At 37.4% G+C, this 22,620-nt stretch overlaps 1 protein-coding gene and 1 long non-coding RNA gene across 4 annotated transcripts in view; one reads left to right on the top strand and one right to left on the bottom strand.

Annotated features, from left to right (window-relative positions):
• The window catches only part of rbpms2a (RNA binding protein, mRNA processing factor 2a), a 50,102-nt gene that overhangs the window by 2,888 nt on the left and 24,594 nt on the right, over positions 1–22,620 (top strand). Inside the window, exon 3 of the mRNA XM_077210171.1 lies at positions 6,529–6,618. The gene's annotated coding sequence lies outside the window, so the exon portion shown is untranslated. The remainder of the gene's footprint in view (positions 1–6,528; positions 6,619–22,620) is intronic.
• LOC143720603 (uncharacterized) overlaps positions 10,448–22,620 on the bottom strand; it is a 20,028-nt gene continuing 7,855 nt past the window's right edge. For all 3 annotated transcript variants that reach the window (XR_013196600.1, XR_013196602.1, XR_013196601.1), the window contains exons 5-8: positions 22,437–22,620; positions 18,358–18,496; positions 17,233–17,298; positions 10,448–14,314 (exon numbers count right to left, since the gene is read on the bottom strand). The exon at positions 22,437–22,620 is cut by the window's right edge. This is a non-coding gene — a long non-coding RNA (uncharacterized LOC143720603). The remainder of the gene's footprint in view (positions 14,315–17,232; positions 17,299–18,357; positions 18,497–22,436) is intronic.

Raw genomic sequence — 22,620 nt, 5'->3', positions numbered from 1 at the left:
TGAAAAAATAGTATTATTTCACATTTAGGCAGCTTGCAGGATAAGTGTACAGCGTAAAGTGTGAGTACCAAACAGCATTTCCAGGTTCTCCCTTGAGAACCAGACCAAAGAAGTTATGTGCAGCCCTGAATATATCATAAGTGTACTATTATCTCTTTACATGAACAAACAAAGCATTTTACATCAATTTGAATGTATTAAGAATGTCTTTGTGATGCATTATATATACAGGCCTCAGCAGTGAAGCTCTCTCACCGTGAGTTTTGACCCGGTCTCTGAGACCCGGTCTCTAAGCACCGCTGAAATGCCCCATTCCAGCCGAATGAACTTTCACCAGTGATGCTGAGTTCAGGCTGTTCCTCATGTGTGATCATCTGGGTTTATTCTGTCCTGACATAGATACAGGTGTATCAGTTGCTAACCCATGCTGATATGCACACTTCAATAAAAGACATTCTGTTCACTTACAACCCCTGACGGATGGTTAGGGACGTTGGTGTGTGTCTGGCATTGAGCAGAGGTTCTTGAAGTGAGTGTGTGCAGTGTGTGTCAGGGTTTTTGTGGCGTACGGCATTAAGCTGATTGGCACTAATACTTTTTGTTCTGGCTCGGAGTGTCCGTTGTGGCGTTCAATGCAGGACAGTTTCCAAGAACACAGCACGCCACTTCCACTTACTGTCCATACTTTATAGAAGGGTTTAGGTCATTAAAATCATTAGATTTGTTTACATGTTACGGTTTCATATAGACTTTCTAGAGACTAGATTTTGCATTCCTTTCATAACAGATGTTATTTAAATTCAGAAGTCTTAAAAGGTACAATTGCATTGTATATATATATATATATATATATATATATATATATATATATACAGTATATACATATGATATTATAAATAACACACACATACATATATATGTAATTATAAAAAATAGTGCTGTTAAATCAATTCATCGCATCTAACATACAATTTTTTAAATATATGTGTGCGTGTGTGTGTATATATATATATATATATAACATCTGTCAAATCGATTCATCGTAATTTGTTGCATCTAACATAAAAGTTTGAAAATATGTGTGTGTGAATATATATATATATATATATGTATATATACAGTATATGTATGTATATATACAGTATATGTATACTATATATATATGTATATATATATATATATATACATATATACAGTATACACACACACACACACATATATACAAACTTTTATGTTAGATGCGATTAATCGCAATTAATCGATTTGATATATATATATATAGACACAGCATAAATGTATATTTATGCTTATTAGTGTATTGTATTCTTCATTTCCCAAGTCCTGAGATCCCTGGCTTTTCAATGTTCCCATCTGAGTCTATTTTTGCAGACCATGCTCGGGAAAAAAAATCAGACAATCTTTTACCAAACTGTGAGTGTGTGAGTAGGAAGGGCAGCAGGTCGTGGGAATCGGTTCAACGCACCAGCCTGGGCCGTCAGCAGAGACTCACTTCCACCAAAAGCATCAGAAGTGCAGTAAAAGAAAAACTGAGGAAGTGGAGAAACAATGTACGAGTCTGAACAAACAAACACACACACACACACACACACACACACACACACACACACACACACACACACACACACACACACACACACACACACACACACACACACTGAGCTGGATCAGGGTGTGGGACCTCATGAACAGTGACAGCCATTTCTCTGGACCCAGAAGCCCAGAGAGAAAAGAAAGTTTTGTTTCCCATAATTCAGCTTATGTTTCCGGTGGTGACGTTCCCACGCTGACTGCTTTTCTTTCTAAACTGGTTATAGGATAGTGAGTTTGTGTGTGTGTGTGTGTGTGTGTGTGTGTGTGTGTGTGTGTGTGTGTGTGTGTGTGTGTGTGTGTGTGTGTGTGTGTGTGTGTGTGTGTGTGTGTGTGTGTGTGTGTGTGTGTGACTTCAAAGGTCTCCAGGCTGGAAATGAACCATGCTGACCGGTAATGTCTGTTTTACTGTGTTGTTTATTGAAATGATTCCCGGTAGGAAGTTACAACGTGACCAGTACAGGAGCTTGAGCGATGAAAACCTGAATAATTATTAATACAGACTGTTCCTGTCTTAAACAACGTCCAGTGGCATTATATTCAGTCTTTCATCAACTTCTAGAAAACGGAGACCCACTTCTCTTACATTCTCGCTCATTCCCCTTGGAAATACCTATGAGTTTAGTGCTTGTCCAGGCTAGTTTATGCCAGTCTATCTGTGTAATCATAGTTTAATATAAGGCCTTATTGTGTCTGCAAACCTCCTCTTAATGACTATCTTAGCAAGTATAATCTTTTTTTTATGCTGCCTCTCCTAGTTTTTGATGATTTGTGCACTGAATTATGAAACAGTCTGTTAAGAACTTCTAACTTAACTTTGTAAATGTAACTTCTGGATCATTCTCAAAATAGGTGACGTTACTTGAATTTTTAGTCATAAAAAGATTTCAGATTTTCTCAATTTAAAAGGCATCATTTTGTAACAATTAAATTAAATTATGTTTTTTTTTATTTGCACTGGTTGCTTTTGTCCACTTACTCACGTATTTTGTCTGCAAGTGTGCCAAAAACAAAACTAATCAACCTGTGAATAATATAATTAATTTAAGAAGAAGCCTTTTCCCTTCAATTTTTTTTTTGTCATTGGTGACATCAGTGTTAGAAATTCATGTGACCGACCAGCGTCAGTTGCGTTAATTCATAAATCCTCTCCCGTGGCCTCGTGAGATAGTAAAGTGTCCATCATATGCACACCTCAGAATCCTGCCGGAAGAAGTAGATCCTCTGGGTACTTTTTGTCTTCTCTTTTATGAGTACTGTGAATTCAGACATACTTCTTTTGTCACATACTGTTTTTCCCATGAGGCCACGGGAGAAGATTTGTGAATGGCAGTGAAGCGACGTAGCAACTGACGCTGGTTGGTCACATGATAATCATAACATGGCGGTCTTGGCGGATGTAGATTACATTCATGCTTCACACACTTTTTTAGCGGTCGTGAAGTAATTACTTATTTAAAATAAATACCCACTCAAGAGAGTATGCGATTTTGGACGCAGCCATGATGATTTTCCCAGCATGTTGAAGAAGTAGGCTAATTGATTTTTTTTTTTTTTTTATTGTGAATCAGTTTTACTGGTGATAAAAAAAATCTGCTTTTCAGCTTTTTTTAAGTTTAATTTTGAAAATAATTTTTTATGTGAATTTGTGACCAGATTTTTGTTCAAAGCTGGAAAAAAAATCAACATTTTTTGTGAATGACCCTTCATTATACATAATCTTCTGGTCCAAGCGCTGAAGGAATTCCCTCATGCTGAAAGGGCTCTTGTTTTGTGGCATTAGATATATGAACACACAGAGCTGCTAAGCAGAACTTTCAGTAAACAGGAACCGATGTGTGACGTTCTGACACTAAAATGTCTTTGAGCACTTAATCAGCATGTTGTTACTGCCCTGCTTTCCTTAATCTCTGTGTTTAAACACAGAGCGCTTAGAGAGGACAGATATTCCGGGTATGTCCGGGCCTCTGTGCCCTTTCAGCAAGCCAGTAAACATCTAGAATAACAGAGGTTTCGTTTTTCTGGACCGGCTCTGTCCACACAGCCTGAAGTAGGCCAAACTGCACAGCAGGGCTTTAGACAGGCAGATTTGTGCTGAGTCGAGGGAATTCCTCCCATACTTCCCCTCGTGGAGTCCTTTTCTGCGTGACTGAATCTCTGCAAAACAAGGAGCGGGAAGAGTTCAGCTCTGACTCATACTTAGGGTTAAGTAGCCTATGTGAACATACGACATGTATGTAGACTGTACGATGATGACACCTATTTAATCGTAGGCTACGATGCAAGTTAGTATAGAAGAATAAAATGTCACCAGCATGCGCTGGTGGTACACGAATAGAGCAAGATTAATCGCACTTTACGATATAGTAACGATAGTCCTTTCTTCCCTATTGTGACTTATGTCTGAGTTAAGCAGCTTCTCAAACAAGGGCAAATGTAGGGCGGGACTTTATTTTGTCCGTCTGGAAGTGATTGGATGCTATTGGTGGATCTCATGTGAGTGACAGGTTGCCCCGCCCCCGCACCTGTAAACACATCATCAGAGAAGAGATGCCAGAGCAAGAGGGAGGAGAAGTTATTGTGATTATAGATTATGAGGGCACATGAATACAATTATGAGCACGGCAAAATTATTTATAATAAATACTTCAATATTCCATTGAAAAAAACAAGAATGGTCCATTTTGATTTCATGGCTTTAATGTAGTTGTTTGCTGTTGTTGTGTTAGTTGGAGAGAGAGAGAGAGAGAGAGAGAGAGAGAGAGAGAGAGAGGGGGGGGGGAGAAATTGAAATAGTTACAACAAATACCATCAGATTAAGACAAACCCATACGATAAATGTAATTCTCAAGAAGAGATTTATAAGAGGATACTGTGCTGGGATCCACAGGAATATACATACAACATTTGCATATTAATACACATAATTGTATTGGCCACACCTCCAAGAATGATGACACCTGTCCAGAATGATGGAGGACAAAGCATAAAAACAGAGAACAATAAGTATAGGCTACATATGTGCAGTACAGCCAATGAGAAATGAACTGCATTAGAGAGAGAGAGAGAGAGAGAGAGAGAGAGAGAGAGAGAGAGAGAGAGAGAAAGCATTTCTGCATCTGTGGTTTATAATGTGATTTTATCTCTCAGTGTTTGGTCAGAGTGTCTTTGACCCTGCAGAGCAGCAGCGGTGTGTGCTGGGAAACATGTATCCAGGAAACTGCTTGCATGGAGAGGAAACCTTAGATCAGTGGCATGAACAGAAAGACAGAGAGAGAAAGAGAGAGTTGGACAGGATCTAGTCTATGTTCTCTGTCAAAACTGAAATCTAAAAATCTGTGTTATTAGTGAAATATCTGTCTGTATTATAATTATTAGTGGAATTTGTTAAAGCAAAGTGGGCACTTTTGATTTGGGCCAGTAAGCAACCTTTGCAACCACATAGCAACGCCCTGGCAACCGACCATAACACCCAAGGATTGTGGCAACTTTTGCATGAGCAAATGCCATTGACATTTTCTTCAGAAGTCTTGTCATTCTAGAGCTCAGTTTGCATGTGTTCCAGTGTGTGTTTGCAGTGATGTGGAACGTTTGACCTATATTCATCACATGACCCTCAGAGCCTGCAGCACTGAAAATAAAGTGCTCAAATACAGCAGCTGATGTGAGATCAGCTGTACTATTCCTTGTTTACAACTATATCTGTCCGCAATCATTATCAACTATCTTTTTTAGATCTTACGTAATTTTGCTTTTCATCTAAATGGATATTATTTTAACAACGTTTATATATTTCGTCTTGAAAACAAGACAAGAATTACAGATTTGATAATAATATTAACAATGATAATACAATTTTTAAGTAGCTGGTGTTTTTTTTATATTAATATATATATATATATATATATATATATATATATATATATATATATATATATATATATATATATACAGCTATTCCTTAAGCCGGGTAAACAATGGGTGCAAGACACTGTACTATTTTGGGCATAATTTGGCCGTTTTAGACAAATTTTGCTAAACCTAAAAGATCCCTCTGATCCTAGTCCAAAATCTGTTGTCTTTTTATAATCTGTGTGCCTTTCATCACGATTGTTCAACTGCATGTGATAGTGATTTAGAGAAAATCTCTTAACACTAAAAAAAACTCATAATAAAAATATGTCCAATATCATTTCTCAGTGATGAAGAGTTTAAATTACCAGCAAGCAACTAAACCCTGAACTAAATGCACAGACACACACCGTTCAAAGTCAAACTGACCTTATTTATTTGGCCAGAGGGACACACACATGGTGAAATTGAATTACTGAACAAAATGCCGTCATTGAATTTGACTGACAGAAAACTGATTTAAATGTAACTGATTCAAAATACAATCCATTGCACTTCAGAGGTCTACAGACATTAGCGGAAATGCCTTCGTACCGTTGTTCTAGCAGATAGCGCCATCTGCTGTCTGTGGTGGGAAATGGGATAGTTTACCGGCTATGTTAAAGATGTTTTTAAACTAATACTTAAATGAAAATATGATACGTTTGAGGTGTGTGGATCTATATTATAACGTGAAAAAATAATGACAGAATTTATGTTTTGACGATTCGCCGTTCGAGATCGAGCGGCTGTTGCTATATTAAAAATAATAAATATTTAAGGACTCTTTGAGCACATTATGTACAAAATGATTTAAAAATAACCACATTTGTAGTAACTGAAGTCGATAACTACAACGTAATAAGGTCATGATGGAATGAGGTACTACAGGTAACGTTAGTGTAGGCCTACTATTCCTTCTGTTAACAACTATATCGTTTCATAGTATACTAAAACGATGTCCACAAGGAGACGCTATTGTTTAACACGTACTACAGTAAATAACCATAAATTCTTATCTTTCACCAGGTTCCTTGCCAGTTTGATGAAAAGTCTCTGTTGTGGTGCCATATTCATCTGTCCTGATATGAGCTGTGACCACAAATCAGAGTCGTGGAGGTCAGTACCAATAAACTATAGTTGAGATGTGTATTGCATGCTGCCTGCAAATAATTAAAAGATTTATGGCTGAATATGCTGTAAAAATCGGACTTCTAATTGGCTGCTAGTGAAACTCTCAATGAAATATCATCTTCTGCCTCGTATTTTCACACATCTCCAAAACTAACAGCTGGACACAATAAGCTAAATCTCCTGTCTTTCTTTCGAATGTTTTTCCACAGTATTGTGTTTCATGAAGCACACCGGTCATGTGAAACCTGTTTGGATGTATTAGCAGATCTGAGAAACAGAAAGCCAGAAATATTAACGTTATTAAATTATCCAAGCGCTTCATGACAGGACCTCACCTGCGCCAGAAATACGCAAAATCCTCTGAATTCTTCCATTAGGTGCGAGAGAGAACGTAAAACTTTCAAACCTGCACATATTCAGAGAGGAAAACCTAACATAGATCCATTTCAAAACAAAGGAAGCACTAATGACTACTCGGCCATTTTGACCTCTTGGCAAAGTATCATATCTGAGAAAATGTCCAATATTTCAGTAGTTATTTCAGCCATTACATGTTGACAATAGATTTTTATGTTAGTTCACTCTCTGACTGATGTATAAAGTTTTATTGTTCGAAAGACAATTCAGATGGCACAAATCTGTGCATTGTGTGAATTTTGAAAATTATTGGATTTCATGTTGAAAATGCATCCATTCATCTTTCTTCCTCCTCCTCTTCCATCTGTCTCTTAATGAACTTACCTTTACTGATCAGAGGAAAGGAGAGTTTATGTCGCAGGAATCTGATTTGTAGAGGAGTCTTTCATTATGATGTCACTGCACTGGAATGTGGTGCAGTTGATGAATAATGAGTGGAATTCCAGCCGGGAAAGTGCTAGTTATCCCAGTGTGGAGGAGTTTTCTTTTCTTTCAGGATTGCATCATGATATAAGCACGAAATCTGTCCAGCATCACACAACGCCTCGCATTGCCTCAACCGAAGGTCACAGCAAAACCGAAAGAAAACTTTGTCAAATGCTGCTGTGCAGTTTTATACACATTTGGCAGTGTTGAAAACGAAACACATCTACTTTTCTTATTTTTGCATAATTAAACACCAAAACAACTAATGATTTATTAGAACAAAATGAACAAAGTCAGTCAAGCCTTGTGTTGTTTCTGGCTGTGTGTAGAACCTGCCACTCTGCAGATTTAAAGGTACAGTATGTAAGTTTCACCTAGAGGCCACTTATACAAAACAATAACAAAGGCGTGACTTGATGACATCGTGAAAGAACGTGGAATCATAGGAGTTGTCGTCTTTAAAGTCTAAAGTTGCGCACTTTTTCTTTTCCAAAATAAATGTTTTGTTGTTTATGTTTATTTTACAATTAACGTTACGTTTAACGTTTGCCGGTTCCTGCCTGCTTCTTCCCTGAACTTGCACTTTGTTACACTTTCGTTTGATCACTTAAAGTCCCCCATGGTGAAAATCAAGCTTTTAATGTTTTTTTATGTCTGTGTGGTGTTTTTAATATGCTTTAAGACAAAACATGTACACATTTATAAGTCAACACCATTGCTGAGTATTTTCTCCTTAAAACTGCAGTGAACCAAAGACAGTCTCAAAAACACGGTTTGAAATCGCTGGTGTTTCTGATGTCTCAAACTGTCGTGTAACTACCGTGTAACCAATCAGGTCAACCAGTGGATCTCTGAGCGTGTGAATGAGTGGAGGCGGGGCTAATTTGCATATTCATAGAACCACGTATACTAAATGAGGCAAAGGTGTAGTTACATTCAAGTTATTTTAAGCTATGAAGTTTTTTAAATGTTTTTTTTAAGGAAAAAACATTTAAATATGCAATTTTGGTGATCAAAGATGATTTTTAAGGGATACTATTATTGACTACAGGGGGACTTTAAATTCATATTATTTTATTTCATTCTAATGAGATGAATTACTAGAACTGTTTTTCACCGGAGTAACCTGAGATTAAGCATCTTGCTCCAGGACACAATGATGTTCGTTTCTCGCTTCTGGGGATCAAACCAGCAAACTTTACAGTCTTGAGCTTTTTTTAAAGGAGTGCGTTCAGGGGGAAAATACATAATAAAGCAAGTATAGAAATAGAGTTGTTGAATGATTGCAGGCTCTGTGGAGTTTAGGGAGCTGCAGGGCGACTGCTGCTCGTCTTTATCTCTGAACTCAAAGTGGCAGTTTGGTGCGAGCATGAAATATTTAACCTGTTAAGTGGAGCTCAATGGAATGGCTCTTATCCGAAACGAAGCCTGGAAAGACCTGCAGGATAACCACACATACGCGGCTCCATCTCTCATATGCATTAAGACACAATAAGGATCTAAAATTAATCATGATGGGAGAGTTTTCAGACTTTTAGAGCAAGTATGCCGGCCTTACTTAATTTTAAGTAGCAAAGTGAGTTACCATGTTGTTTTGGACTTGGTATTCTTATATGGTTTTGCCACCTGATGTAAAGCCAGCAACAAAAAAACTCACGGGATATTTCACTTGTGTTTGTTGCTGTGCTGTAGTTTCCTAAGTAAACTTAACCATAAATTTCAGCTGCGAGACAAACATCAGCATCTCAGGAACCCCACAGGTCAAACAAATCTGCCTGTAGAGGTGAAAGGTCACAGATTTTGCAGTTACAAATGCTTCAGAGTAATAGACAGACGGATGGTAAACTGAACACTACAGTCAATAGCCTCTCTCTCTCTCTCTCTCTCTCTCTCTCTCTCTCTCTCTCTCTCTGCATTCCTCTGGTGTTAGGTAAGAACCTCTCTTGCCAACCCAAGTAAAATGATGTATTCAAATTTCCATGATTCAACTTCCTCATCCTGGTCATTGAGTCCATATACGGCTAATTTCCATTTTAGCTCTGCTTGTTATAATTGGTGCCCAATGTGTTCGGATTCATATCGCACGGGTAAATAACTGCACTTCTGCTATAATTGTGGTATTTGGTGTGTTTGTTTGAGTGATATGAAAGTTTATGTTGGTTGATTTGGACAGAATACTCTTAGAAACCATATTAGCAACATTGTTTTTCTTATTATTTTAGAATTAGATGTACTGTAATTTGACTGGGTTTTGTTTTGTGTGTGTTTTATTTAAAGTGGTTATATTTGAAGTCCTCTTATAATCTTAAGTCGTTTCATGCAACCAAAACAGTCGTAATATACATTAACATGGCTTTTTTTTCTCTGACCCTACATGAAATCAAAATGAATCCTATGTAGATTTGTGTTACACTATCGTGGTACACTATCTATATATATATATATATATTTTTACTTTTGATCAATTTAATGCATCCTCATGAATAAAAGTGTTATTTAAAAAAAAAAAAAAAATCTTACTGACCCCCAAACTTTTTAAACGGTACATGTTCCTGCTCTATTTTTTCATAAATCATTGATGTATGGTGGAAGTTTGTTTCCGCCACAGAATAAAAAAATAGAATAGTTAATTGCGACTTTTTATCTTACAGTTCTGACTTTTTTTCGAGTTTATATCACGCAATTCGACTTTATAACTTGTTATAACTTAGACTTCATAAATTGAGATATAAACTCGCAATTCTGAAAAAAAAGTCAGTAAATTTTTTCCTCAGAATTGGAATAATTCGCAATTGCCAGTTTACGTTGCAATTCTAAGAAAAGAAGTCAGAATTGCAAGATAAAAAGTTATGATCATCTTTTAAATTGTTTTATTCTGTGACGGAAACAAGGTTCTATAGTGCATAGTCCAAATAGTAAAAAAAAAAACTTAAAGTAAAATACTTTTAATCAAAAGAGAAAACTGAGAGTGTTTTGGAAAGATACAAATATTAGAAATTATTTATTTTCAATGAGAGTTAGCAATTTGAGGAGTCATGAGCAACATTCACACTGTACATTTTTTTTTCTTCTATCAAATCAACTTAGATATTTCACATGGTTCAGATAACATAATATTTTGAGTTTCTGTTGATTAAATCAATCTTCTCATCAATTGTATTAATTAAATTTTTTTATTTCAATGTACTCAAAATTCTGAGGCAACCAGTATACTTACTTTTTTTTTTAAGTTAAACCAATACTATATTTTTAAACCGTGCAGCAGTTTAATCACTGTCAGGTTGAAGAAAATATCCCCTTTAAATTTCCCAGTTCACCAGACCAAATGCTTTTCTCTTTTTTGTTAAGATGTTCTGGTCACAGTAGACTGGAGAGACTCTTCATCAACACACCAGAGAGAATCAGCTGATATTCCCTGCTGATTGAAAAAGATAAATCCGATTTGCAGTTCTCATTTGTCCAATGAGATGTCCGTCATCCGAGTCACGCCTCCAAACAGGAAACAAAGTGCGACACGATTACGTCAAACTTACTCAAAGTTATCGCAACTATCCGGAGAAGCGTGTTGAGATTTATGAGCTGCATAACCATTGACACACACATACACACCAACCTTCAGTAACCTCTCCTCTCCTCTTTTTCTCACTCCCTCTTTCTTTCCTCAATTCACTGGTAGTTCTTTCATATTTAATGAGATTAGTTCCACCCACTGCTTGTGCCGCAGCTGAGAGCAACACAAAGAGAGACAGAGAAACAAAGACCACATGATGAACAACCAAAAGAGAGAGGGAGAGAAAGTTTCATTCTCATGAGTCAGTCCTTAGTGTATGACGGTCAAATCTGACCCCAGATCAGATCTCCTGCCCGATCTGCTGCTTCAGACCCATAGATGGTGCTATTTCAGAGCCGAGGTCATGTGTACGTTTGTGTGTGTGGACTTTCTATGAACTCTGAAAGGAGTTTCATGAGAAAATCATTTTAATTAGTGGTACTTCCTATGGCAAACTTTACTAGTGTTGTTTAGCACTGTGCCAGTGAGTTTTGCACAGGAAGGCACCCCCAAAATCTTCTTCGGATAAGGTTTTTAAACAATTTTTTTTTAAAGAATTCTTGATTGGTTTGAAAAACCTGAAAACCCAATTCTAATGCTTTCCACACTGGAGATCATGTGATCAAAACCTTCAGCATGTGTTTGTTTTTTACAGATGGGATTTCAGTGCTGTGACGAACGATTGAGTTGCATCAGATATTTCAGCCAATTATATAGTTTCATTGTGTTTTTGTTGCAATTTCACACACACTGAATAGTTTGGAAACTCAGAGCGGGGGGTTATCTAAACATGCCGAGAGTAGAGGAGAGAGTTGTTTAGGGCTGGGGAGATTTTCAGGTGGACCTGTGGTTTATCACTGACAGCTCGTAGACGTAATCCAGATGACAGCGGGAAGAGCGCGCGAGAGACAGAGATATAAACAGAGATGGCATGTGTTATGGTTTCACATCTCTGATTGATGATCTTCAGCGCAGGGCTTGCAAGTGACCTCTCGTGTCGATCTGTTAGCAACTTTTACTCTCTACTTCACTACATTTTCATTTTTAAATAAGTATATACTCTTTGCTCTGATACATTTGTGATGAGTAATGTACTCACTCGTTACATTTTGCGTGGCAACTAACTTTTTCTGCAGTACTACAAAAGAAGTTATATCGCCATCTACAGGGTGTTGAAGGTATTATATCTTGTGCGTTTTGCCCTTGCTCATCCAAACTTGTCAACAAGGCTACTTAAAGCCCGGTACACACTGTACGATTTAGGGCTGTCCCAGACAAAGATTACCAATCGTTGTGATTTCTTTGGTCGTGGCTCCTAAACGGTGGTTCTACATCAGACAGTGAGAGAAATTCAAGATGGCCATTGTCAGACGAAAGACAGCCTAATTTTCTGGCTGTCATAAATTTAGCGTGATCATCTCACAGTGTGTTGCTGCTACGACCTACATCTACTGACTAGCCAATAAAAAATGCAACATGAAATGGCGTATTGATCAACGCGACATGCCTCTAAAATTTAAAACTACTTCCCTCAAGCTCCATTTGCAAAATCCCTAGCGATGACCGTGTCCATATTCTCCTCTTTCGCTTCCTCTTTTTTTCAGCAAGTTTATCAGATCCATGTCATACAGTGTGGTTTGTAATGATCTAATAAGATTGCTGAAATTGCACCGTCTGTAACAGGTATACAGTAAGATACTGTTGTAGGACTAGTGCATATTTGAGCCTACATTCAGTACAAGTAAAATATTTAAGTACTGTTAAAATCAGATACTTTAGGGCCTGGTTTCACAGACAGGGTTTAGATTAAGCCAGGATTAAACCTTAGTTCAATTAGGACATTTAAGTAGCTTTTATAAACATGCCTTAGAAAATTATTGGAATCGCTAACTTTTTTTCGCTGCAATATATCTGTACTTTTACTCAATTTTTTCAGGTACTCTTTACACCTCTGCACATTAGTGAGGGGAGAGAGTGAGTATTTCCATTTCTCAGAGTTTATAAATAGTTAACGGCAGCTCGCGATTGGAAGAGGGCGTACTACACTTAGATATCTTATCTTAAAGAGACTCTTCAAAGCACCAAAAAGGAAACACAGCCAGTGAAACGGAGACTGTAATCTGAGGATGTTAGCAGTACTGTAAGTTTGTATTTATATAAGGCAAAGATGAAACAGTTCTTCCCGAAATCAAGCTCATACTAACTTGATTAACAAACCCCCCCATCCAATGCCAGGAACCATGTAGTCTAGCAACATATCCGGTCTACTTTCAAAGATTCAGCAGCATAAACCTCACAAACTTTGACGAATCCAGCGACTTCTTCAGAAGTTTTTGTTGGGAACTTGTAAACATGCCTTTGCTTCCTGTGCAAGCTGACTCAACGATGTTGTGTAGAAGCCAGCTAATCTGGCTAGTGCTCTGTGACAGATTCATGCTTTTTTGAGAAAGCTCTTGATGTGTTTTATGCTTGTAGATGGTCAGGGCAAGGGTCTGTGGTCATGGCGTCTGAGACCTGGAACTGCGTGACATTTCAACCTCTAGGAGGAGGTGAAGCGATCATTTTACATAGACGTGAAGAGAAGGTTAAAGGCCATAATTCTGCTTTCCATCACACTTCTACATCCACATTTTATGTGCTCACAAGATTTAAATCTGGATTTATAAATATTAGTTTTTAGAAATCGGAATAAAACGTTGAGAACAAAGGAGAATAGTGTGGTCGAGGATATCTTGTTTACTTCCTCCTAACTGCAAACTCTTTCATGCATTTGGAAATACCCTAAAAACGCTGATAAGATTTGAGACCAGAGCATGTCTGGAATATTCATAGATTAAATGACACAAATCCAGCGACTAGTTCTTCATTGTAATTCAGTTGCACTGTCGATTGATGCTCTAATGTAATCTCATTGTATCACTGCAATGACAATAAATTATTAGTGTTATTATTATTGTACGTACAGTGTGTAAGAATGTTAGCTGGTGGAAAACATGGTGTAGGGCTGCCTCTAAATTTATCCTGAAATGTTGGGATTCCCACGCTGTGTTGTGTGTGTGTGTGGATCAGTTCACCGTAAACAGGGATAACGGGTCACAGAGGAAGGCGGGACACTTGTGGGTGGAACCCCAGCAGCGCCTCCTGTCCCGGCTCTGTGGGTTCAGCCTCACTGGGGACACGTGGAGGTTGGGGAGGTGTCGGTCATGTGGTCATGGGAAAGCTGGAGCCGGAGCAGAGATGAATCTGACACTGGAGTTCAAGCAGGAAACTGACCTCAGAACAGGACTTCTGCACAGAGAAAATGAAAGAAAGAGAGACTTTTACTTACATAAAGGCTTAATGTTACCTCTGAATTATTTTGTCAAATTGGCTGATTATACATTTCTTAAACAATTTTCAATTATTTTGTTTCACCTATTTTTGAAACTTAGTTCTACTATTAGAATTTTTCACTGCACTGTTTTCAGTTGAGTTCAGCACTGCTTGGGAACAAACCTTAAACTTATACAGAGCTAATTTATTTTATTTTATTTTATTTTAGTTTAGTAGTGCTTTAGCAATGCAAATTCAAGTTTTACAATGCACTAGTTTAGTTTAGTTTAGTTTAGTACTACTTCAAGGCAAATTCAAGTTTTACACTGCATTACTGTTTAGTTTAGTTTAGTTTAGTTTAGCACAGCTTTGGCAATACAAATTCTACATTTAAAAAACTAGTTTAGTTTAGTTTAGTTTAGTTTAGCAGTGCTTGGTAATACAATTTCTACATTTATGCACAACTATTTTTTAGTTTAGTTTAGCCCTGCTTTAGCAATACAAATTCACGTTTTACAATGCATTACTGTTTAGTTTAGTTAAGTTAATTAAGAGAGAAAGAGACCGAGAAAGGGGAAAGAATGGAATTTCCCACGTTTTTCTTTTCTCTCCCCAAAGTTCTCAGCAAACTATATTTAGGAGCATTGGAGATGCTCTCAGTGACTCTGTGAGGAAGGAGGTCATTTTCCTGCTATTTTTCTTCTCAAGAGACCCCCTCAGCTCCCTCCATGTTTCTCCCCTGCTGTGAAAGTCCTGTTAATCGTTTTCTCTCCGTGTTTGTTGGGAACATGTTGCCCTTGACCCCCTGGTTGGACCCCCACTCTCTCCGTCGGACGTCATGTGGGAGCTACAGCTCCCTCTCTCTCCACCAGGTGTGATCCTTATCAATCATTGCCCTATTCATCCCTCAGATTCAGTCCGCTGGTCACGTGACCTCTTTTGTTCTGCACATGCACTCGGTCAAACTTCACGCCACAGTATTTCTCTCTTTCTGCTCTGGTCTGCGGCCAAGTCCCTTGTTCCTTCCAGTGGATTGTCCTCCTCCACAGAGCGAGGGAGGGACGGTTGGGGGAGGTGGAGAAAGGGAGGCAGGAAAAAGAGAGAGAGAGAGAGAGAGAGAAGGGAGAGCCCAACAGAATGTAAACAACCCGAGTCGAGGACAGGCTGTTCTTATGTTTGGCATATCAAAATAAGTGATTTATAAAGCTTAAGACGTAGAAAGAGTTTGTTTTCTGACTTTAGAGCAGCACCAGATCTCGCTGAGCTCATGCGATCGATCAGAAAACCACGTCTCTGTCATTCTTTCAACACAAACTCACTGTAATTCCTTTATCATTCAGTGGCAGGGGCCTTGTGTTTGGCTATCGTAACACAAATGACCATCTGTAATAGATTCAAAATGCGCACCTTTTACAAAAACTACGGTAATCTCTGGGAGGATATTGCAATTTATTCAAATTTAAATATTATTTATTTATTTTATTTTTTTAAATTTTTATTATTTTTATATTTTACTTGATACCATTGTTAGATACTTCAAACACTATTTACTTAGTTATATCTTTGTATTATTATTTTTAATTTATTTTATTGCATGTACTTTGATGGTTTGGTGATTATTTTATTTATTTAATAACTACTGGACTAAATTACCTGAAATTGTTCACTTAATTGAGAATTACTTGATGGCTACACACCATTGTTTTAATATAATAAGTTGTTTATTTTAATGTTTAATTTTGTTTAATATAATGAATCATTTTAATATTTAATTTGATTTTAAAAAAATACTATGTCACGGTGTGGGCGTTGTGTTTTGTTCCTTGTTCTTGTCTGTCATGTGTTTCCCTGTCTTTACATGTTCAGCTGTTCCCCGTTCTGTTGATTAGTCTCCCCATGTGTTTCTGATTAGCCACGCCCCCTTGTTATCTTGTTTAGCTTGTTTGCCTGTGTATTCATACCCTTGTTCTTCAGTTGGTGTTTGTCGGTCATTGTTTTGATGTTGCTGGTAGCGGTTCCGTGTTCCTGTCCTGAGTCCATTGAATTACCTGTTTCTTTTATTAAAGTGCTTGCATTTGGATTCTCTCTCCGCTTCTTCCTTGCTGCATCGTAACAGGTGCAATGTAATGATTATTAATAGCGGTTTACTTTATAAAATTACTTATTTACTTATTAAAACATTTTTTAAACAATATTTGCTTAGTTGAGAATTACTTGCTTTAGTGTAATATATTTTTAAATTAATATTTAACCTTTTGAATAGATGTATTATTTCAATAAATATTATAACAAATATTAATATAAATATTTTACTGTATTATAAAATTGCATGAATCACATTTTATTTCTCAATATTGAGACAAATATAAGTAATTTGAGATTGTAGGAAGGCTGATTCAATTGTCATTTTTACACAAAGGTTATTTGTAAATATTTTTGTGCCATGAGTTTTTAACTTTAAAAATATCAGATTCCTGCTTCCCTGTGCTTTTACATGTGAGCACATAGATCATCTCTCCTGATTAATCAGCTCTGCATCTGGAAATACCCAGAAAAACTCAGAACATGACCGTAACGTGACCATATCCTAGAGCTAATAACAAAATCACTGGAGTCATTTTGTGTCATTATTAGGATTATGTTGTCTTGAGCGTTATCAAACACAAACCCGGCGCAGGAAGCAAGGCCTGCGATCTTTCCCGTTCTGAGAGATTTCAAAGTGTTTCTGTTTGGTGGAAATAAGGGCGCAACAGCGCAGAGGACAGAGGGGGCGCAGAGAGAGCGTTTTAGCACCGCGATGAGGCTAACGTGATCGGACGTTTTCATTGAGGCGAGAAAGAAAGAGAGAGAGAAGGAGGGAAGAGGAAGGAGACATGCGGGGGATGTCGAGGGACCTTTGGGACGCTCTTTCTGCTTTTAGGTGAAACCGCAGCTCTGCTTGGACCTGCAGCACCTCCTCTCTGAAGAAAAGAGAAAGAGAACACCAAAATGCTGAAAATAGCAATGGAAATACATGTTTAAATCATGAATATCCATGCTGGTCCAAAACAACATGCCATTGTTTTATCTATTGTTATTTATGTATCTTTTTAAATATTATGTAATAACACTAGGTGCAAAATGACACTATGCAGTAAGCATATACTTCTCCAGTATGTACTCATCCGTGTTGTGTGTGAATTTTATGTTTTATAATGTTATTTTGTCATTCATCGTCGGAGTCTGCCTCTCCCCCTCCGCTAAGTGTCCAATATTCCTAATTTTTCCATTAATTTAGTGCATCATCCGGGTATTTAAAGTGCACTTTTTCTTTTTTGAATATTCAGTGAACACTATACTCGTACTATTTGTACTTAAAAACGTCCTACAATAGTGCATAAGTATGCAAATTGGGACGCACCTACTGTAAATCAAATGATTAAATCAAATAATTAATTGAATCAATAAAAAATTTATTATAATTAAAATTACTTTTGGAAAAAAAAATTTATCATGGGAGGAAATAATGATTTATCATTAAAACAGCAACTATTGGAAATTTTGAGAAGACATAATGCTTTATTATTAAAATGAAATGTTTAAATAGTATTCATATTATGGGCAAAAAATTATTGGATTGCAGCAGTAGTTTTGTGAAAGTGAATATTATGTAATATTAATAAACAATAAATCCTGTGTTTTCATGAAATATTAAACAATAAATAGGTATATTTATTTATTGGTAATATATTTATCGCGATTCATTATAAACAGACTTATGTTAAATGCGATTAATCGTGATAAATTATTTTTGAAAGCACTCCTCATGTTTGTTTAACCTACAAAAGCACCCCTTCGAAACGCTACGAGTGCAATATATTCTGATGCTTAAGCTTAAGCTTGCGTATAACTGTTTGTGTTCACGTCTATGCACAGAGTATGTTTTCAGGCCTGAGAAGCCTTCATCTCACCAGCATCCCAAGCACCACAACAGTGTCTTGACCCCCTTCAGTACTTCAGAGCCGAAACACAACTGATACCTTCCACGCAGACTTTCTGTTCTTCACCATGAAGAACTGAAGAGCTGTCACTTTCAGGTAGCAGAGGCTAGATGATGTTAGCAGTGTGACATCATGTCCAGACACCTGACCTCCAGGGAGTCTGGCTGTGGTGAATCACCTGGAAGAGAGAGAGAGAGAGGTGTGACACACAGCCTGATTAATCAAAACAAGATTATGGAAAATATTAAGAAACGCATGATATATTGGTACCAATTTATCAGTTAAATGTGCTAATTTCCCCTATTTAGATCAAATGCTTACTTACAATTAATCTTTAAAAACACTAATATTTTAATAACACTTTTAAATGGTATCTTTAGCCAATTTCTAAATTAATATCCATTTTTCATACTGTGCGTTATAATGTTGTGATGCCTAAATTCACTTTAGGTAGTATTGAACAACTGATTTTAATTTTTAGTGTTGTATTTTTAATTTATTAAGATAATATAGTATACAATTGCAATATTTATTATATAAATATGAATTATTAAATATATATTTTAAGATTTATTGGTTATTAGCCATGACATAAAAACAATTCTTGGCTTATCAGTATCGGCCAACATTTTGATTAGGAAAATTAAAGAATAAAATATTCTAGAGTTTATACTTAGTATTAATTACAGAACTAGAAAATGATATGAAATAATATTAACATTATCTGAGAAAATCATAAAGCCCCTATCACACAGCAATCACTGTAAATTTTCGTAAAAATGACCAGAACGACCTTTCCGGTAAAATACACAAATGTGCTGTTCATACAAACAATATACCTTAAAAAAAATTCTGGGTTGTTTTAACCCTGGACTAATTTTTTTAATTATATTTTTGAACCTAACGGTTGGGTTTGTCCATATTTGACCCAATTACAAACCAGATTTTTTTTTACCAGTAAGATAACATTTCACACATACTGGTAAAATCTGTGATGTCAATCATACCGGTAATTTACTGGTAATAAATTGCCAGAACATATTTACCATTATTTCTGAAAAAGTCCTGTTTACACATGATATCGTAACTGTAATTTACCAGTAAAGACTATATGTTTGTAGAGTTGGTGGAGATTTGGTGTTGTCCTTAAATATGAAAATCCATAAAGTGTCTTTCCTTCTTCTCCAAACAATGGAGTCGTCCACTCTTTATGCTCAGGTATATAATTCCCCAGCCGGGCTTCCCTAAGTACAATGACCTCACTTCCTGTCTTTCTTCTCTTCACAATTCCTGTTCGACAATGGGCTAGATTTTTCCACATGCTGCGTCTTAAATCTAGCATCAGGATCGTTTCCACTGGGAATGTCGTCCAGTGGCCCATGAATTCAAGCGAAGACCTTGAGTTAAGACCAAACTAGTCATGCCAACTTCATCTTTTACTTTACCGTAGACCACAAGCCAGCAGAAACTTTTCTTTCCGAAGCCACTGCGCTGTGAATGATTTAGCGTCCCTGCGGCGGTGCTGCTGGGAACAGCAGGATTACACCAGCGCTGACTTTAGCGCTCATCATTTATGGAGGTTCAGGCTTGTCCCAGCTAGAGCTTCTCGGAGCTGGAGGGCATGAATAAGGCATGTTCAGCCGCTGCGCTGTGTGTACGGTAGGCCTCAGACGACGTGATGGAGTCCAGGGGGGAACAGGAGGGCTCGGTCGCAGGAAAACACACACCAGGCCAGACAGGAGGCATGTTGTGACTGGGAACAATGAGGTTTATTTAGTATGACAGCAACCGCAGGAGACGCAATGAACACGAGAGCTTCGAGCAGGTGTGTGTCCGGCTGCCTTCAGATCGGTGGACGGAAACATTATTATACTGGGGTTAAGCATTTAGCATTTTTGTGATTCTATTTTCAGACTTGATCAGGAAAGTGATCTTAAAGGGATATTTCACCTAAACACTTTGCCATTATTTACTCACCCTCGTGTGACAGAACAGAAAATGAGAACGTTTTTGTATCTCTTTAGCAACAAAGCTTCAAAAAGGGTCTCAAAAAGCAGCATAAAAGTATTGTATCCCTATATTTCAATAATATTCAAATAATATATACTGTATGATAACTTTGTTTGAGAAACATTTAAGTTATTCATTGAAAATCTTGACATCTAGCTCTATTAGGGGTAATAAGAGAATAGCAATGTCCAATTTGTGAATGAATCATTCATTTGAAGAAAAAAAAACGTTTCACAAAACCGGTCTGCGTGATTTGTTCATGAATCAAACTGAGTTCAACTCACTGATTCAATGATTCAGTCACAGCAGGTAAGATCTTACTGGAGGTGAATATTATTCATGAATAACAAATTTTGACTTCAGAATTTTTGTTTTTGTCCTGACTGAAAGCCTCGTTCTTAGTGATTGTAATTCATTCAATACATAAAATCATTTGGGTTTAGAAGGAGATGAGGGTGAGTAAATAATTACCTTTGTTTTTTTTAAGGGAGTCTAATTGGCATCTCTGGTGGTCCCGAGATAACCATATTTTCAAGATTCATATGTAAAGGTTAGGAATCAGTCATTGAAAAACCCATATTGATTCATCACTAATCTGATTATATCCCCTTCGCTCTCTCCCTTCACATTTGTGTGCTGTATTTGTGAGACGAACATTTGATTACACGTGATGAATTAAAAATTAAAAGAGACGGCTTTCCTCTTTTCTCCATTCTCATGTATCTTTGATGTGCATTTCATTTCTTTTCTCTGGTTCGCTCTCAGACCGGCATAACACAAGCGCGAGGACGTTTTTAGCTCGGTTTGGGTAATGAACTGTAAGATTTGACTGTGTGGAAGGAAAGGCAGTGAGACGGAAGACGGTCCCTCATGAGGGCTGCTAAAAGCCTGCCGCCGTAAAGCCTACCGCCACACCCCACCAGAGCAACGATCGCAGAATCCCGCACGGATGACATTGACAGAATTTCGTATGCAATGCAGTTTAGATTTAGGAAGACCAGTACTATTGTTACCGACAAGCAATGGCATGAATTTCTATGCTGGTTTGGTTCTGGTGAACATCACCAAGTAACTAGCTTAAACAGTAGCAGTTCATTGGTCAAGCCAGGTTTAAGATAATGTTGGTACACCAGTTAGACCAGCGCCAAACCATTTTGGACCAGCATAAAAAATTCAAGCTAAATGAGTTACTATGGCTAAACTGTTAGAGCAAAAATAAATAAAAAAATAAAAACTAGCATTGCAAAGGCCATGGTTTCAATTCCGAGAGAATGCATATGCTTCATTTGTAGCTTGACAGGCTTTCTACGGTTCTGTCTTGACAACTCTTGGACAGATTGGCATGGTAATGGATATGGCAATGTTGGTGTATTTGGTCTTGGCGGAATAGATCTGCTACGCTGTTGCAGTAAAGAGACTTGATACTGCCAATACATTCACAGACATGATGCTGCTGCTTCTGCTCATGTACATACATGAAATAACCCCCGTAGCAGATCTATACAGGTGGAGCTGGGGAAGCTGGAGGGTTTCTGAAAGCGCGCTGCAGACTGAAAACAGCAACACTACCGGTATTTGAATGTTGAGCCACAGCTTATTGGCCGCTGATGCATCAGCAACCAATCAGCTGCGTTATGTAGATGATTTTGTGATCGCTACCAAATGAGTTAAGGACCTATAAGCATGCGCCATCTAGAGTTTCATGCCAGAACTTGGTATTTATGAAAAGCAATTTTAATAATGTAGACCTGAAAAAGTCATCAAAATGAATCAAATGTTTGGCTAAATAATTTCATGAGATATTCAAATTATTTACTTTCATTGTCAAATATTTTTTCAAATATCCTTATCCTGAAAAACAAACAAAAAAGAGTCGTGCAAATTCATTGGTCGAAATGTGTGAGAACCAGGGTTGTGGAAAATTCAGAATTAGCTCCATTTCAATTCACAAGGAAGAGGTATTTACTGAAGTCAAAGGTATTCAACACAGGTGATGCATTCTGGGAAATGAAGTAAAGTTCAGTTTTAAAATGGGTGATTTAAAATGCATTCTCAATTTAGTTCTGAATAGTGCACAACCCTGCTGGGAACCTTACTTTTGAACTTACTGTTAGTTTGGGAATTGTACATGCAGGCCTTTTCAGAAGGGACATCCATCAAAGTTTCAGTTTGAAGTTTTAGTTTGGACTGGACTGAACGTCCATGTCTGTGAACTTGCGCTGCTATATCAGGTGGACGCTTCAGGGGGCCAGTGCCGCTCCGGCCTTTAGTCAACAATACGACTGACAGCCA

The sequence above is a fragment of the Siphateles boraxobius genome, unplaced genomic scaffold (assembly GCF_051911475.1).
Source record: "Siphateles boraxobius isolate OS27281-9 unplaced genomic scaffold, OSU_SipBor_1 65, whole genome shotgun sequence".
NCBI lineage: Eukaryota > Metazoa > Chordata > Actinopteri > Cypriniformes > Leuciscidae > Siphateles > Siphateles boraxobius.
The sequence above is the reverse complement of the archived record's forward strand: the minus strand, read 5'-3'. Positions and strand labels throughout refer to the sequence as shown.